The sequence below is a fragment of the Convolutriloba macropyga genome, chromosome 6 (assembly GCF_964194025.1).
Source record: "Convolutriloba macropyga chromosome 6, txConMacr16.3, whole genome shotgun sequence".
NCBI classification, from domain to species: Eukaryota; Metazoa; Xenacoelomorpha; order Acoela; family Convolutidae; genus Convolutriloba; species Convolutriloba macropyga.
The window spans coordinates 27,057,339-27,076,421 of record NC_134473.1 but is presented as its reverse complement, the minus strand read 5'-3'; positions in this window follow the sequence as shown (position 1 = coordinate 27,076,421).

The following is a 19,083-nucleotide window of genomic DNA, read 5'->3' as shown; positions in this document are numbered from 1 at the left end:
CTTTATGGCGGGGTTATGTTCAACTATCCACTACCTGAGAAAGCGTTCGAGTTGGTAACCGAAATATCTCTTGAAGAAATTTTCCAAACGAACGATAATGGAGAGATTGGGTTTGTTGTTGAAGTGGACCTGGACTATCCGGATGCGATTCATGAGAAGCAATCCGATTTCCCAATCATTTCTGACAAACAACCAATTGACCCGTTGGAGCTCAGTGAGTACCAGACCCAAATTAAAAACGCACTGAAGGTTTCAGCAAAAAAAAAACAAATAAACTCAGACAAACATTTTATCCTAAGTCTCATTACGTTACCCATTTCAAAAACCTGAAATTCTTTGTTGAACAAGGAATTATAGTAACAAAGATTCATAAAGCTATCAAATTCCAAAAATCAAAGTGGTTATCAAGTTATGTTGAATTAAATACCCAAAGACGACAAGAAGCAACATCAAAACTTGACCAGGATTTTTTCAAGCTAATGACGAATTCAACATTTGGTAAACTTTGTGGAAGTTTAAGGAATCGAGTTACTGTAACTTTCGTCCGCTCTGAAAACGCACTTTTAAAAGCTACATCGAAAATCTATTGACGAAAATCTGTCGCTCATTACCAAGAAGCAGAACATAATGTGGAACAAGCCTACCATAGTGGGCGCATGTATTTTGGAACTGTCCAAACTTTTCATGATGGACTTCCATTACAATGTGATGAAAAAGAAACATCATGTCATCTTTTATACTCTGACACGGACAATTTTATCTACAAGGTACAAACGGGTAACTTTCACGATGATCTATCAAAAAAACCCTAACCTAATTGCACACTTTGATCTCTCTAATTTTCCAAAAAACTACCCCCTATATGGTCAGTCTAATGAAAAAGTGGTGCTAAAGCTTAAGGATGAATTAGCTGGATCACCAATTGAAGAGTTTTGCGCACTCAAACCCAAACTTTTTTCTTTAATTGCTGGCGGTTTCGAAAAAATACCTGCTAAGGGCATTAAAAAATTTGCCCAGTCAAAACTCCACCATGAGCTGTTCAAAAAAACCCTCGAAACCAGTGAACTTGTCAGACTCGAAAATGTAAAGATTGCTTCGACAAAGCATCAATTAGAAACTTTATGTGTGAACAAAATTGCTTTGAGTGCCTACGACGATAAGAGATACATAAACGCTGACCGGAAAACAATATTGCCTTTTGGGCATTTCTCTCTTCGAGATGAGTACATTTCAAAGAAAATATGCGATAAGCCCGATTGGGGAATCGAATCAGATGATTATATTAACGTCTTCAATTTACCCGAGGGTGGGGAAGCGTCCGGCTGGGGAACCCCAGATCTTGGTTTCAACCAGCGCACTTATTCAAACGAGGAACTTGAAAACGTTGTTGACTTAACTAACTTCTCTGAAATGAGCGATGAGTCTGACCATGAGACTCCCAATAACCCCTTTATTTTGACAGAAGCTGAAGAGAGCGAAAGAACTGACACCAGTCCCTCTATCAGCGACGATTACACGCCTTTGTCAGTAATCAAACAGAGAAAAAAGATAATCAAAAGAAGTGAGGAGAGCAAAAAAATATACCAAGCACTAGTCGACCACAAATAATTGAGGAGGAAGAAGTTCAAAGTAATAGAGACTCCCCAGTTATTTCTACTAAACGCCACCGTTTTGTTAGTTATGATTCTGACTCAGTTTATATAATATTGCTGCTTTGTATAGTTTAATTAGTACATCTTTAAAAGAAAGAAAAAAAAATGCAAAGTAAAATGTTAAGAAACTGTTTTCTTCAATTCAAAAGTTAAAAAGGAAACGTACTTTAGAATCTCTGTCCCGTTTTCCTCCTGAAGAGGCTTCGTACCTTGTCACCCAAGCACTTGTTTTTTAAATGGTGCTCTTCCAATTCAAGTTTATAATAAAAGACCTCCTTACAAAAGGGACAAGTTTGATCGGAACTTTACCAGCTGCAAGAGCTACTTGGACCTTGAATCTTTGATAGTTCCAGTAGCAACAGTGAAAAATCATCCAAATGTCTCAGTACTCATGCTTTAGAGAAACATCTACCATACAGTTATTGCTTAATGGTCATAGAGCGAGGAAACCCTGAAACCATACACTTTGACATCTATACAGGTCCTGACTGCATGGAGAGAATTTTGTCCAAGATCGAGAAGCTAGCAAAATTTTTTTATCATCAGATGAGGAAGTATCCCATCTCATTGGAACACCACCTTCGAAAACCTTTCATAAAAGTTGTTGGATTTGCGATGTTCCCTTTGAAACTGATGATGAAAAGGTTCTGGATCATTGCCACTTTCGGGGAATTTTTATGGGTTATGCTCACAGTGAGTGTAACTTGGTGCTTAGAACACTTGTTTATACGCCAGTTATTGCCCTTAAAATGATGAAATATGATCTTTATCACATTGTTAAAACACTGCACTCCGCAACAGCAAATGTAAAGATTGAAGTGATACCCACGAACGATGAAAACTTCATTGCTTTGAACTATGGTTTATACATTGAGAGTAGAAGTCGAAAACGAGACGAGGTTGCTATCTATGATTACTTAAGATACATTGACAGTTTCAAATTCATGCCCAGCAGCCTGAGTAAATTAGTACAGACTCTGCCACAAGACAAATTCACAATCTTGGATAACTTTTATCGTGGATATAGTCATGAACAACGTGAGCTGCTAAAACACAAAGGAAACTTTTCCTTCTCTTATGTAGATAGTTTTGACAAACTAAACGACCTCAAACTTCCTGGTATACGACACTGGAAAAACAGCCTGAAGGATAACATAATCGACATAACGTATGCGGAACTTGATCAGCTGAAAAAAGTTTTCAGAGAATTGAATTGTGAGAACCTAAAGCAATTTCTAGAGCTGTACCTCACAGGAGACGTTCTGCAACTGGCATGTTGGTTTGAAGAGTTGAGGTCTGTATGCTATAAAACATACTTGCTTGACTGCGCGCAATTTCACTCCGCCTCAAATCTCTCAGGCAGCGCATGTCTAAAAGTTTGCCAACCACAAATTGAGCTTTTGACTGACCGCGAGCTGCTTGATATGACTGAACGAATGATCCGTGGTGGGGTAGCATCAGTATTCAGCTCAAGGCTGGAAACTGCTAACAGTCTTTCACTACCCAACTATGATGAGTCAAAAGAACTCGCATCGAACATTTATATCGATGCAAATAATCTTTATGGCGGGGTTATGTTCAACTATCCACTACCTGAGAAAGCGTTCGAGTTGGTAACCGAAATATCTCTTGAAGAAATTTTCCAAACGAACGATAATGGAGAGATTGGGTTTGTTGTTGAAGTGGACCTGGACTATCCGGATGCGATTCATGAGAAGCAATCCGATTTCCCAATCATTTCTGACAAACAACCAATTGACCCGTTGGAGCTCAGTGAGTACCAGACCCAAATTAAAAACGCAATGAAGGCTTCAGCAAAAAAAAACAAATAAACTCAGACAAACATTTTATCCTAAGTCTCATTACGTTACCCATTTCAAAAACCTGAAATTCTTTGTTGAACAAGGAATTATAGTAACAAAGATTCATAAAGCTATCAAATTCCAAAAATCAAAGTGGTTATCAAGTTATGTTGAATTAAATACCCTAAGGCGACAAGAAGCAACATCAAAACTTGACCAGGATTTTTTCAAGCTAATGACGAATTCAACATTTGGTAAACTTTGTGGAAGTTTAAGGAATCGAGTTACTGTAACTTTCGTCCGCTCTGAAGACGAACTTTTAAAAGCTACATCGAAAGTGTATTGAAGAAAATCTGTCGCTCATTACCAAGAAGAAACAGAACATAATGTGGAACAAGCCTACCATAGTGGGCGTATGTATTTTGGAACTGTCCAAACTTTTCATGATGGACTTCCATTACAATGTGATGAAAAAGAAACATCATGTCATCTTTTATACTCTGACACGGACAGTTTTATCTACAAAGTACAAACGGATAACTTTTACGATGATCTATCAAAAAAACCCTAACCTAATTGCACACTTTGATCTCTCTAATTTTCCATAAAACTACCCCCTATATGATCAGTCTAATGAAAAAGTGGTGCTAAAGTTTAAGGATGAATTAGCTGGATCACCAATTGAAGAGTTCTGCGCACGCAAACCCCCAGACTTTATTCTTTAATTGCTGGCGGTTTCGAAAAAATGTCTGCTAAGGGCACCAAAAAATTTGCCCAGTCGAAACTCCACCATGAGCTCTTCAAAAAAACCCTCGAAACCGGTGAACTTGTCAGACTCGAAAATGTAAAGATTGCTTCGACAAAGCATCAATTAGAAACTTTATGTGAGAACAAAAAGCTTTGAGTGCCTACGACGATAAGAGATACATAAACGCTGACCGGAAAACAATATTGTCTTTTGGGCATTTCTCTCTTCGAGATGAGTACATTTCAAAGAAAATATGCGATGAGCCCGATTGGGGAATCGAATCAGATGATTATATTAACGTCTTCAATTTACCCGAGGGTGGGGAAGCGTCCGGCTGGGGAACCCCAGATCTTGGTTTCAACCAGCGCACTTATTCAAACGAGGAACTTGAAGACGTTGTTGACTTAACTACTCTCTCTGAAATGAGCGATGAGTCTGACCTTGAGACTCCCAATAACCCCTTTATTTTGACAGAAGCTGAACAGAGCGAGAGAGCTGACACCAGTCCCTCTATCAGCGACGATTACACGCCTTTGTCAGTAATCAAAAAGAGAAAAAAGATAATCAAAAGAAGTGAGGCGAGCAAAAAAAATATACCAAGCACTAGTCGACCACAAATCATTGAGGAGGAAGAAGTTCAAAGTAATAGAGACTCTCCAGTTATTTCTACTAAACGCCAACGTATTGTTATTTATGATTCTGACTCAGTTTAAATAATATTGCTGCTTTGTATAGTTTAATTAGTACATCTTTAAAAGAAAGAAAAAAAATAAAAAAAATGCAAAGTAAAGTGTTAAGAAACTGTTTTCTTCAATTCAAAAGTTTAAAAAGAAACGTACTTTAGAATCTCTGTCCCATTTTCCTCCTGAAGAGGCTTCGCACCTTGTCACCCAAGCACTTGTTTTTTAAATGGTGCTCTTCCAATTCAAGTTTATAATAAAAGACCTCCTTACAAAAGGGACAAGTTTGATCGGAACTTTACCAGCTGCAAGAGAACGATAGTCGTATAAAGGGTTGGGCTGGAGGTATGAATTTTTTTTAAACGGGTTTTCAGTTCTGGGAGGAAAAAACAGATTTGCAACATAAAGTACAAAATTTTAAGTATATATCAGGGTGATGATGGGAAAAATGGGCGTTTTTTTCTTGATTTTCGTCAAAATAAATGTCACAAATTTTGGAAATATGCATTTCACTGAAGCATTGAACAAATTGTACAGATTGAACTCTAGTCTTTAAATATAGCGCTTTAAATATAGTCTTTAAAATGGAGATTGAATATTTATAACTTCCAAACTTCAAGTTTCAAACCCTCATTTCTTTACTGTACGCAAATAGGAATAGTTCCAGACATTCCATAACATAATATTTCATACCACAATGACTCAGATAAGTTAATTTGGTCCTTAAATAGCCCCCTTGCAGTCCAGCATTCACCAATACAATTTGTCTTTAATCGTAATTTGAACATTTTCCCTCACTACCGCAATATAATTTCAAAGCCCATAAAAACATTCAGATTTGATTTTGTCTAACCATTAAATTAGATTTCCACAAATTTAATTCCCTTTGATTCCGTTCCTCGTAAAGTCCACACCGTAAACAAATCTTTGACAAGTGCAAACATTTCCCCGCACTCCAAACTAAATAAAATCCCAATTAAAGTTTTACCCTCAATCGCGCCGAAAACATGAATTCAAAACCTCCAAAACCAAATTGCCAAGTTTCAATTTATTTGAACCATCAAAATGAAATGGAAATAGCTGAAAAGTATAGTAATTTGCCTTACACTCTGAAAAAATTACAAAGATTTCACTTTTTCAGAGGTAAGATTTCTCGTAGGGGGGGGGGGGTTCGATCCCCCCTACAAGCACTAGGAAAATTACTATACTACTTGTAGGCATCTCTACACCTTAAGTACGGTTGCTTTTTTAATGGGCATTGAGATAATTTTTACTCAAAAACGAGGAGCTCAAGTTAGAGATATTGCTTGCGCCAGCGGAACAAGGATTAAAAGTTGACGGGACTATTCAGCAACTAAGTTCAATTTATTTGCAATAGTTAAATCCATGCTGTATTTCAAAAAACTAGCTATTTGGTTTGCGCCTCTAATGGTCCAAAGAACCAGCTGGCATGATCTTAAGATGGCTAGAAAAAATTGGGCCATTTAATTTAAACATCAAATAAAACTTAAGGCATGATCTTAAGGTGGCTAGAAAAAATTGGGCCATTTAATTTAAACATCAAATAAAACTTTTGCAATAGTTAAATCCATGCTGTATTTCAAAAAACTAGCTATTTGGTTTGCGCCTCTAATGGTCCAAAGAACCAGCTGGCATGATCTTAAGATGGCTAGAAAAAATTGGGCCATTTAATTTAAACATCAAATAAAACTTAGGTAAAAAAACCACAAGACCGACTGTTTGTCGCGCATAAAAAACAGTTCAGGAATAATCAGTTTTCGTTTGCGCTGTTGCCTGCTACAAAGAGTTCAACAACATCGACTAGAAAAGTGCGATTTGGAATTACACAGAATACAGAGAGATTCGGACCAATGTGGAAAGCTTTTCAGAGAGAGGTGTGTGCTCAGAGGTCATAAAAAACTTGATTCAAGACTAACGAGAAGCGGAGCTCGTAAAGAACTATGAAAAATCTCTGTTCAAGATAAAAATTTTTCCCTCGAAGAGGGAATTTTATGAGCGCAACACTAAATTGAATTTTGCTCTGAAACTACTTCTCAATTGTTAGTTAGATGGGAGAGACAATCCAAAGTGCCTGAATTTTAACAAAACCTTGGGCACGTAATTTTGGAAACTAAAAGGAAGCATAACAAAGTAAACTGACAAGTTTTTGCCCGTGCATCAGTGTAGATGTTAAAGTTTGGATATCAGATTTTGATTTGATTCTAAGAGATAAAAGCACTAAAGAGAAACAAAGACATTCGCCCGCAACGTAAAAACCTAGTCATCCACTGAGGCAAAAATTACTTGATATAATCGGACAAAAAACCGAGTTCCTAGTGAGCAAGTACAATTTTTTTTATATGAGACAATATTAGTAAATGACTTGAAGCTGCTGACAAGCAAAGAGAATAGCAAGGTCATCATTGTAGAATTGGACATTGGGATTTGGCTGTCCAGACGGCACTCACGAAAGGGTCGATTTTCATGTCAAATTCAGTTTTTGTCTTTGCGGTAACTGGGAATGCGACGGACAAAGGACGTCTAAAACATCGTACTAACGCAGTAATGCAATTATTGAAAGAACAGTTCGAACTCTAGATGAGTGCCCTTAAAAATCGAAGGCGAACATCAGCATGAGAGTACTCATTTAACGCCACCCGCAATTATCATTTTACTTTATGCGGTATCGGTTCCTCCTTGTCGCTGCCTATCGACTTCATCTATAGAACATCACAGAGCACAAAATATGCACCACCGGGCAACTAAAACAATGAACAAAAACTTCAGAAAACTCTTCAGTTTATACGGAACTTCTTTGATTTTGAACAAGATATCCTGAAAAAGTATTATAATATAGTAAGATATGGCTTCAAATGCTAAACAGGAAAAACATTGATATGTTTCAACGCAAATTAAAAAAGAAGACACGAAAAATGTTTTTTCTATCCAAAATCATGTGAAATTGTAGAAAATTAATGAATCTGATTTAAAAGTGGACCAAAAATTGATGAAACTCATTAAGTCCATGACAAACAATTGGTGTGATGTAAAACGCGAAAAAACCATTCAACCTTGAGACTTAGTTCAAACGCAGATCAACAGAAGCAGGTGTAAAAAATATCAATTTGGGAAGCCCCGCAACTAATGTTGTCAATGAACTTGAATAATGTGCAGTCAGTCAATTTAGTGAAATCTCAAATATCAGACAGCCACAGGGATTCTAACGAACACAATTGTTGCTGCAAACGATGCTTCTGAGAAACGGCATCGCAAAACTATGGTTATAGATTAAGAAATCCCTAATTTACCCAGAAACACAGAAAAGTTCCAGAGAAGCGAGGTGAGTACTGTTCGAGGTCTAAGGAATTCATCGAAAAAAGGGAAGCACAAACAGGGGTTTCAATAGCTGATACAAATGGGCATTTTGAGAGTAGTAATGCATAATTGGTAATCGATAAAAGGGACAGTAGTGTTTCAAAGGCATCAAAAATAGCTCCTAAGTCTAGCAGTAGAATAAAATCAGAACATGAGAAACTATTAAAAAACTTGCTCAGAAAAGACGAAATGTTTTTTAGTGATGACGAAAATATTAACAACGTTGTCAGAGGGAACTTCGGAAAGAAAAAATGGATTTTAAGAGAAAGGCAGGTTCGTCCGGTGCACGTGATTTAGTTTAACTATGTTTCCATTTGGAAAGGATGGCCCGTTTCGCCTCATCTTCATTTGCATTAAAATAATACGGGTACGAATCTGACAAAATAGTTTTGACAAAACTTTGTTCGCTACATCACAGACTGCACTCTGATAGCAAAATTTGGGTATCGAAAACCATCGAAGAAGTTAGTTTAGTATATGCTGAATTTTAAACGGAGATAAAACTTATTGCTCTTAAAAAGAACTTTTTACACAACAATGTTGCCTTTTTTACAGAAAATTCTGTTATTCATTTTACGATAGTTTGAACAAACAGCTATTAACATCAAGAAGACCATAACGGAAAGAATTTCAACACAGAGAAGTTAGTCAAATTATTACGATCTTTATAGCCAAAACTTCATGGTTGGAGATATGGAATATGTACGCAGAGCCCGTTGAGCGTGTTTCACTTATATAGGGACAATTTATCGGAAATGTGGTTATCATGCAAGAATTTTCATCAGAGGACTTTGAAGGTCACAAAAAAAACGAAGGCAACAAAGATATAAAAATTATCATGGTTTTTTTCGAAATTCAATCTTTATCAAACCCTATTATTCCGAAGGCGGGTTACCGATTTCATTTTAAAAAAAAATCAAGGCAAGAAAATTGGTCAAATTACTAATTTCTCTCTACCAAGGATGATCTGTCAAAAAATTTTGGGAATAACACGGTTAACTTCATCACCATAAAAATGTTGCTGACAAAATTTGAAAAATTTACATTGCAAATACAAGAGACAAGGTAGTTTCCTTTGGACAGCATTTTAGAAGTTCCAGAGCTCCGGGTATTTTTGCTCCGGAGGAGGTCCAGACGGGGAAATTGTAATCATAAGATCACCGTGAAAATGTTTTTTTTCTAGCTGCGCATCGTGAATTATATATTCAAATTTTTTGAAGACAGATAGAGTTTCTTCCAGCATTGTAGAACACACTTAAAAAAACACCTAAAAACTCACGTTGAAAGAGCAGAATCTGTTCTATTTGTTTGAAGCAAACCATGATGTCTGCAACAAACAAGCCTTTTGCTCTAAACAAATCCTTGTAGTAAAAAAGGAGCAGTGTTTTTTTTCTTTCAAATATTTCAATAGCTGCATGTAATATGCAGCTAAAAGTCTTTAAATTTGATCAGGGCTCTCTCTATCACTGCTGCAAAAACCCGATGGATTTCAGTGAAAAGAAACATTGGCCAAAAAATAGTTCTGTGACGGTCACATTTTGAAATAACGGTAGAATATATATCAGTAGATACTCTTATCGGGATTTGGAGAGGAAATACAGTCACGAAGTGTTTGTTCATTGAAACAATAAATCCATTTGAAACAACGGGGATGTCTTCTTGAACAAAGGTTTTCAGTTATCAATTATTTGTAATCAAACAACCGGAAGCCCATTTGTTTTGCTGAAAGCTAAAGATATGGTTGTATCACTCTTAACAATCTTTTTAACTTCTCAAACTTCAAAACTCGTCTTTGAAAAGTTTATCTATATTGGCTATCGTCATAGCATGTTGGCAATGACTGTTGCCGAAGCATGAGCGAGTACAACATTTATGAAGCCTTAAATAATTACGTAAATACAATTCAAATTAGTTGATGGACGCCGAGGCCAAAAGAAACAGATGGCAAACATAAAGTCAGATGGTTGGCATGCAAAAATTCAGATGTCTAAAAAGGATGTCTTGAGTTGAGACTGAAAACATATTTCATACTGTTTACTAAAAATTGTCTTGACTTCAAGAACAAAAATTCATTGTCTTTTGTTCAAAAACAGAAAAAAAATGAGAAAAGTTTTATGTCAAGAGGTAAAGAGCAAGAAAAGAAAAAAGTCCTGACCTAAAATACACAAAGTTTTTGATCAATCAAGCAAGCAGCGTAACACCACAAACTGGCAAATTTACTCTTTCCGGAAAATGGTATCCGATATTTCTCCAGGAGTATGAGGTGTTTAGACTTGGCCATCTAATACCCGGATAGCATCTGCAACAGTACTTCTGGCTCTTACCAATTTTTGCTGCCTAGCTGATCAGACTGAAGTTTAGCAACAGAGTCAAAACGTCAAAATGTTTGCGTTAAACAATAGAAGTTTAGGGGTACAAAATTGTCTCCAGAAAGACTTATTCCAGATTCGACAAAAACTTGTTGGTCGTTGCAAAAAGATAAAGAGGTGACAAAAATTACAACGTCTGAATTGAGGGCAAGTGTGATATTCTATGGGCAAAATAAACAGCAGTGGGAGCCAGAAAAGCTAAACACCGCGAATCAATTTTTTCGAAGAAGCAGGCAACAGCCTTCTGTAAATTCGTTGCTGTTAACAAGAGCGAAGCATCAAAGCGACTAAAAAGACGTAGGAAAGACCATTGAGATCAGAACAAAGACTTCTGGATTTTCAAAAAATAAGTATTTGTGTTAGCTTTCAACGATTGCAAGCGGAAAGACAGGAAGAGTTGTATGGCTGAAAAATTGGTTGAGATACGAAAAAACAAAGAAAGCCACTGAAAAACGTCTCTTGGTTTTAAACTAATTGAGTCGAAGAGCTACGCTATACGAGATATTGGGGGGGGGGGGGGGCAAGAGCTTTGCGCATAAGTATCAAATCAAAAATCAATACCTTAAACTGCGTTTGCTGACACGCCCTGATGCCAGTGGCCACAAAGATTTTTTCTGGTCAAATCCTATTAAATGATGTAGAAACCAAACAAAGAGAACTCCAAAAGAGACATCCAACGTCTGATTATATGTCGTTTCTGGTTCACTCAATCATTATTTAGACGGGGTCGTTCTGAGAGTCTGACTAATAAAAACAACGATAATAATGACTAAGATAACTTTACACTGTAATAGAATAACACAACAAAGCTAAGTAATTTGTGTAAACACTAAAAAACATTCTCACCAACTGAATAACCGACTAAAGCGTTTATTTACGTCTTGTTTAATTACCTGTTTTAATGCTTGCTATAATGCTTCATAATGCGTACAAATATGCAAAAAAATAATAAGTTGAAAAAGCTCAATTTCTTCATTTTCCAAAATGCAATGTTGATTTTTTTTCCATTCTCTTGCAATATTTGTGGACTTTCTTAGGTCTTTTGGATATCTCTCGGCCAACGAATTGAAATTTTTCAACTCCAAGAGAATTTTGCTGAATCGAAACCCTGCAACAGCTATTTGTTTATATGTCAAATCGAGAGCTGTCATCAGTTCTACTAAACTCATGTATTATAATTCTGAACTTGTCTCTATTTTTGTGGGGGGAAGTCCTCGTTGCACAGAGCATAGGCTATTGCCAGTTCTTCCCCCACAAAAGCATTCGACTTGTGTGTCTTTGTTTCTAGATTTTATGGATTGTTGCAAACAGTCATGGAATTTAAATTGTGTCAGCCTGAAACCGCAGCGTTTCAGTGACAAGGTAGATAGCGGCGAGTTCTAATCTTTTTCATGCCTTTGTATTCATATAAAGTTTAATGGATCTGTTATTTGCGGCCTTCTATCCACTTAGGTCGGGCGCTGCATTCAGATTGGGTAATCATATCTTGAAACAGTTTGATTTTTGAAAGATTTTCGTACCCAAGAAGATCGACAGAGTCAAACCATACTATGCAGTTTGTGTCGTATTCTGTTTGCTTGCTGATGTTGAATTAAGTTCCCGGATCAATTGCAAATACAACTGGCCGTTTTGTTTGTGACGAGCGAGTCCAAAGCGACGGCGTTAGGATTTTTAATTCCTTTATTGGCGTAAAAACTTAATAAGAGTTGCTGTACTTCTCTCGCGAAAGACAGTTAGCCCTTTTGCGGCAATTGTTCTACTCTTTTTCAAGTTTCTGAGGCAAAATGAAAAACTTTTGTGATATTTTATGAGTGGTTTAAGAGACTTTTTTGCCGATGACCGACCACAAAACAAGTTATCCCCCTACAATATTGAAAGCAGTTGTTCTGAACACTCACGACTTCTCGAATTTACGTTAGCCTTTACAGTCAATTTGCATTTTGTTGCATTCACAATGCGTTGAAAATGCGTACCATGGGATGAATCTTTGATGAACACCATGCATTGGCATGATCTTGAGTTGTCCCCGGATGGTTTTGTCTTGGGACTGCAGGCAAATGCCGGATACGAGCAGGCCGAATGGGTTGCGTAGTATAATTTGCTTAAAAAAATTTTGGAAATAACACGGTTAACGTCCTCAGCAGAAAAATGTTGCTAAAATTATAAAATTTATACATTGCAACTACAACAGACAAAGTAGTTTTGTTTGGACAGAATTTCGAAAGTTCCCGAAAGACAGGTAATTTTTGCGGACCAGGTCCAGAGGGGAAAGTTGTAATTATGAGACCAGCATGGAAATTTTTTTTCTAGCTGTGCATTGTCAACTTTATATTTAAACTATTCGAAGAAAGAAAGAAATTATTCCAGAATTGTAAAAAAAACTTCCTTGTGAGATTCAGTGATTAAATATTCAAACATTGCGTGAAATGTCAAATATTTTTGCGAGTCGTTCAAAAAAGCTCTTCGATTCATAAACTTGCGTTGGAGGGGCTCCATCTTTTCTGTTTGTTTAAAACAAGCCATGATGCCTGCAACAAACATGTCTTTTGCACTAAACAACTCTTTGTAGTAAAAAAGGATCAGAATTTTCTATCAAATATTCGGAAACTGTGAACCAAAATTTAGTTACCATAAATATTCAACAGCTCCATATAATCTGCAGCCAAACGTCTTTAAATTTGATCACGGCTCTTTTTTCACTACGGCAAAAACCTGGAAGAATTCAGTGAAAAAAATCAATGGCCAAAAAAAATAGTTCTGCGGCGGGCACATTTTGAAATAGCAGTTGAATATACATAGTCATGAACTGTTTGTTCAGTGAAAAAATAAACCAATTTGAAACAACGAGGATGCCGTCTTGAAAAAGGTTATCAGTTATCATTTATTTGTAATCAAACAACCGGAGTCTCATTTGTTTGGCTGAAAGCTCTAGATATGTCTCTATCACTCCTAACAATCTTTTTTCTCTTCAAACTTCAAAACATTTCTCCAAAATGTTTATCTATATTAGTTATCGTCAGAACATGTTGGCAATAACGGTTGCCGAAGCATGAGCGAGTACGACAATTATGAAGCTTGAAAAAATTATGTTTATACAGTTCAAAATAGTTGAAGGACGCCAAGGCCAAAAGAAACAGATGGTAAACAAAGAGTCTGCAAAAAATTCAGTCATCTAAAAAATGAGATAAAGTTATTGTGTAGAGTTGAGACTGAAAACATATTTCATTCTTCTTGATAAAAAATAGAATGAGGTTTTGAGCCTTCATCAAGAACAAAGAACGATGTTTTTTGTTTGTTCAAGATGAGAAAATGTAAAATATATCTTATGTCAAGAGGCGCAGAGCAATTTTTAAAAAATGAAAATAGTCCTGAGTTGAAGGCCACACAAATTTTTTATCAATCAAGCGGGCAGCGTGACAACACAAACTGGCGAATTTGCTCTATTTGCGGAAAATGGTATCCGATATCTCTCCGGGAATGTGCACTGTTTAGACTTGGTTATCTAGGACCCGGAAATTATCTGCAACAGAAGTTCTGGCTCCTAAAAATTGTTTTCACATGTTTTTGCTGCTGGATCCTTCGTCTTCTGGTTCCTTCAAATTTTTGCTGTAATTCTCTCGCGAAAGACAATTAGGCATTTTGCGTCAATTGTTCGACAGTTTTCCAAATTTCTAAAGCAAATTTGAGTTTTTTGTGATATTGTAGGAGTGGTTAAATAAACTCTTCTTTGCCAATGACCGATCACAAAATTAGTTATCCCCTACAACATTGAAAGCAGTTGTTCTGAACACTCACGATTTCTTGAAATTGCGTTGTTCTGAACACTCACGACTTCTTGAATTTGCGTTAGCCTTTACAATCAGTTTGCATTTTGTTGCATTAACAACGCATTCAAAATGCGCACCATGAGATCAACCTTTGATAAACACCAAGCATTGTCACGACCTTGGGTTCTCCCTGGATGGTTTTCTCTTGGACTGCAGGCAAGTGGCGGCTACGAGCAGGCCTAATGGGGCTGTGTAGATTGATGTGCTAAACGAATTTTGGAAATAACACGGTTGACTTCCTCAGCAGAAATATGTTGCTAAAAAAATAAAATTGTTACATTGCAACTATAACAGACAAGGTAGTTTCTTTAGTACAGCATTTTGAAAATTCCAGAGCTCCAGGTATTTTTTGCTCCGGACAAGGTCCTGGAAAATTGTTATCATGACATCACGGTGAATATTTTTTTTCAAGTGGCGCTATCGTCAATTTTATATTCAAACTATTTGAAGAGAAGCAGAGTTTCTTCCGGAATTGTAAAAGACTTCGATGTGAGATTCAGTGATTGAACATTCAAGCATTGCGTGAAATAATGAAAAATTTTGTGAGTCCCTTAAAAACGCTCTCTGATTTAAAAAACTCGCACTTAGAGGGCAGGCTCTTTACTACTTGTTTAAAACAAGCCATGATATCTGCAATAAACATGTCTTTTGCACTAAATAACTCTTTTTAGTAAAAAAGGATCATTGTTTTTTCTATCAAATAATTGGAAACTGAGAACCAAAATTTAGACACCATAAATTTTCAATAGCTCCATGTAATCTGCAGTCAAACGTCTCTAAATTTGATCACGGTTCTTTTTTTCACTACGGCAAAAACCTGGCGAATTCAGTGGAAAATAAACCAATGGTCAAAAAAATAGTTCTCTGGCGGGAACATTTTGAAATAACAGTAGAAGATATATCAGTAGAAAATTTTTTCGGGATTCGGATAGAGAACACAGTCATAAATTGTTTGTTCAGTGAGACAATAAATCGATATGGAACAAAGGGGTGCCTTCTTGAACAAAGGTTATCAGTTACCATTTATTTGTAATCAAACAACCGGAAGCTCATTTGTTTGGCTGAAAGCTCTAGATATGTCTCTATCACTCCTAACAATCTTTTTAATTTTTCAAACTTCAAAACTTTATTCCAAAATGTCTATCTACATTGGTTACCGTCAGAGCAATTTGGCAAAAACGGTTGCCAAAGCATGAGCAAGTACGACAATTATGAAGCTTGAAACAATTACGTCAATAGAGTTCAAAATATTTGAAGGACGCTGAGGCCAAAGGAAACAGATGGCAGACAAAGAGTCTGCGACAAATTCAGTTGCTTTAAAAAGGAGATCAAAATGATTGTTTTGAGTTGAGACTGAAAACCTAGTTCATATTCTTGATAGAAATGGTTTTTTTGTGTCATGACTTCCAGAAGAAAAAAAGATTGTTATTTGTTAATTTGTTCAAGAACAGAAAAAGAATAAGAAATGTTTTCTTTCAAGAAGTGCAAAGAAAAAAATAAAAAAATAAAACACTCCTCAGTTGAGGGCCATAAAACTTTTTTTTATCAATTGAGCTTTTATCGTGACACCACGAACTGGAGAATTTGCTCTACTTGCATAAAATGGCTTCCAATATTTCTCCGGGACTGTGCATTGTTTAGACTCGGCTATCTTGGACGCAAAAAAAATGTGGAACAGAACTTCTGGCTCCGAAAAATGTTTGCTGCCAAACTGTGCAGACTGAAATTTAGCATTAGAGTCAAAACGTCAAAACGTTTGCGTTAAACTAGAAAAGATTTGGAGTGCAAAATTGTCTCCAGAAAGACTTAGTCCAGCCTCGACAAAAATTTGCTGGCCATTGCAAAAAATTAGAGAGGTGACAAAAATTACAGTGTCTGAATTGGGGGCAAAGTGTGATTTTCTAGGGGCCAAATAAAAAGCAGTGGGAGCCAGAAAAACTAAACACCGCGAATAAATTTTTCATTGAAGCAGACGATGGCGTTTTGTAAATTCGTGGCAGCTAACAAGAGCGAGACATCAAAAGTGACTAACGAGGCGTATGAAGGCCTAATAGTGGTCAGAACATTGATTTCTGGAATTTCAAAAAATCAATATTTGCGTTAACATTCAACGACTAAAAACGGAAAGACAGATAAAACTGAATGCTTGAAAAAATGAATAAGATACGAAGAAACAAATAACGTCACTGAAAAACGTCTTCTGAGTTATAAAATAAAGTTAGTCGGCCAGCTACGCAATGCGAGATATTGGCGGTGCAAGAGATCTGCGTATAGGTATCAAATCAATATCTTTAACTGAGTTTGCTGACACATCTTGATGCCAGTAGTCACAAAGGTTTTTTTAAAAACAATCAACCGAGCTAGTTAAATTCTAGCAAATGGTGTAGAAACCTAACAAAGAGAACTCCAAGAGAGACATATAACGTCTAAGTATATTAAGTTTGTTGATCACTCTATCTTTATCTAGGTCGGGCCGTTCTGAGAGCCTGACTCATATAAACAAAGATAATTATGATTTAGATAACTTCATAATGAGACAGAATAACACGACAAAGCTAAGGAAATTGCGTAAACAATAAAGAACATTCTCACCAACTGAATAACAGACTAAAGCGCTTAATTACGTCTTGTTTAATTACCTGAAATAATGCTTTCTATAGTGCTTTATAGTGCGTACAAGTCCATTATGTTTTTGCCATTATATGCAGTCTTTCATAAATTTTTTGCATATCTCTGGGCCAACGAGTTGAAATTTTTCCAGTCCAAGAGAATTTTGCTGAATCGAAATCCTCCAACAGCCATTTGTTTATATGTCAAATCGAGAGTTGTCATCAGTTCTACTAGTTTAATCTATTTTTTTCTGAACTTGTCTTTATTTTTGTTCTGCCGATTGAGGGGGAAAGTTTTTCTGTTTGTGTCATATGTGGCTGCTGTCAAAAAAGACAAAAAATTACAACTCTTGACAGAAGAGTGTTACTTGAGCCCATATATACCCAAAGTCTTCAACACCTGGCGAGGGTTTATTATCGATAAGTTTCTACCTCATATGTAATTATTTGACGGTGCTTTTCTGTGAGATTTCTTTGGACTGTTTCAAATTTCCTTTCAAATAATTCTTTCCTTGTGCCGTTATTACCACCAGTTAAATTTGTGTTGCTAAATAACAGTAGGTCATTTGTTTAGTGTGGTTTGTCCGCTAGGTGTGCAGAAGTTTTATTCTTGATGTTGGTTGGTAAAATGGTCCCCTTTCTGGCGTTGTTAGAACAAAAGTGCCCGGGCCGAGGTGTCAACGCTAAAAAACGCAAAATTATGTAAGATTGGCGTTGAATGCGTTGAATTTATGTAAGATCTAAGCCTGAGCTTAGATCTTACATAAATTCAACGCATTCAACGCTAATCTTACATAATTTTGCGTTGAAATTTGCGTTGAATCTTACATAATCTTACATAATTTTGCGTTGAAATCCAGAGCTCGTGATAAATGCGTTGAATATGCTAAGTTAAATACTACGCAAAATATGTAAGATCTACGCTAAATTCAACGCAAAATATGTAGATCTAAGCTTTTTAAGAATTGCGGCTCCTAAGGAAACTAAGGTACCGTGGCACAAAGGTAGAAGAGGTGACAAGCAAACAGGAGGTCAGCAGTTCGAGTCCCATACGCAACTGGAGGTTAATAGCTCAAGTGGACGCTTTGATTTTTTGTAAGGTCAACGCTAAATTCAACGCAAAAATATGTAAGATCTACGCTAATTTCAACGCTAGTTATGCAAGATCTACGCTAAATTCAACGCTAAATATGTAATATCTACGCTAAATTCAACGCTAAATATGTAAGATCAGCGGCAACTAGCGTTGACAAGTCGGAAAATTCACCGCAATTTTCTTACATAATTTTGCGTTGAATGCGTTGAATTTTTGTCTTCAAATTCAACGCATTCAACGCAAAATTATGTAAAAAAATTGCGGTGAATTTTCCAACTTGTCAACGCTAGTTGCCGCTGATCTTACATAATTTTGGCCAAATTCCTCGGCCGGGTGGGTCTTGAAACAATGAAGTGTTAAAAGAAAACAATCGACTAAAAAATTTTTTGCACGAAACCGTTCATGTCGAGGAAAGGAGTTGGGTTTTTCCTTTGGTCCTTTTCATGACAGCCCCCTGAGAAATTTTGGCACTCCATTATGGTATAATTATTATTAGAGTGGGGTCTACAGGCCATCTGACCACTAAAATGGGCGCTATAAAGGGAAGGACTACTTTCTTTTTATAGCTCCCCAGCTTAGTGGACATGTAACACGTAGCTCGCCCACAACTTCCGTGCAATGGATCCGTTATCTGCGGGCATCTATCCACTGAAGTCGAGCGATGTGTTCATTTTGGGTAATCGTATCTTCTATGAGTTTAATTTTTGAGAGGTTTTTGCACCCAAGAAGCTCAACATCGATCGAGGAACGACACAATGCAGTTGGTGTTATCTGCGGACTTCTATCCGCCTAATTTGAGCGCTGCGTTCATCTTGGGTAATCATACCTTGTATGAGTTTGATTTTTGAGAGACTTTCGTACCCGAGAAAATCGACAGCGCCGAGCGATACTATGCAGTTCGTGTCATATTTCATTTGCTTGCTGA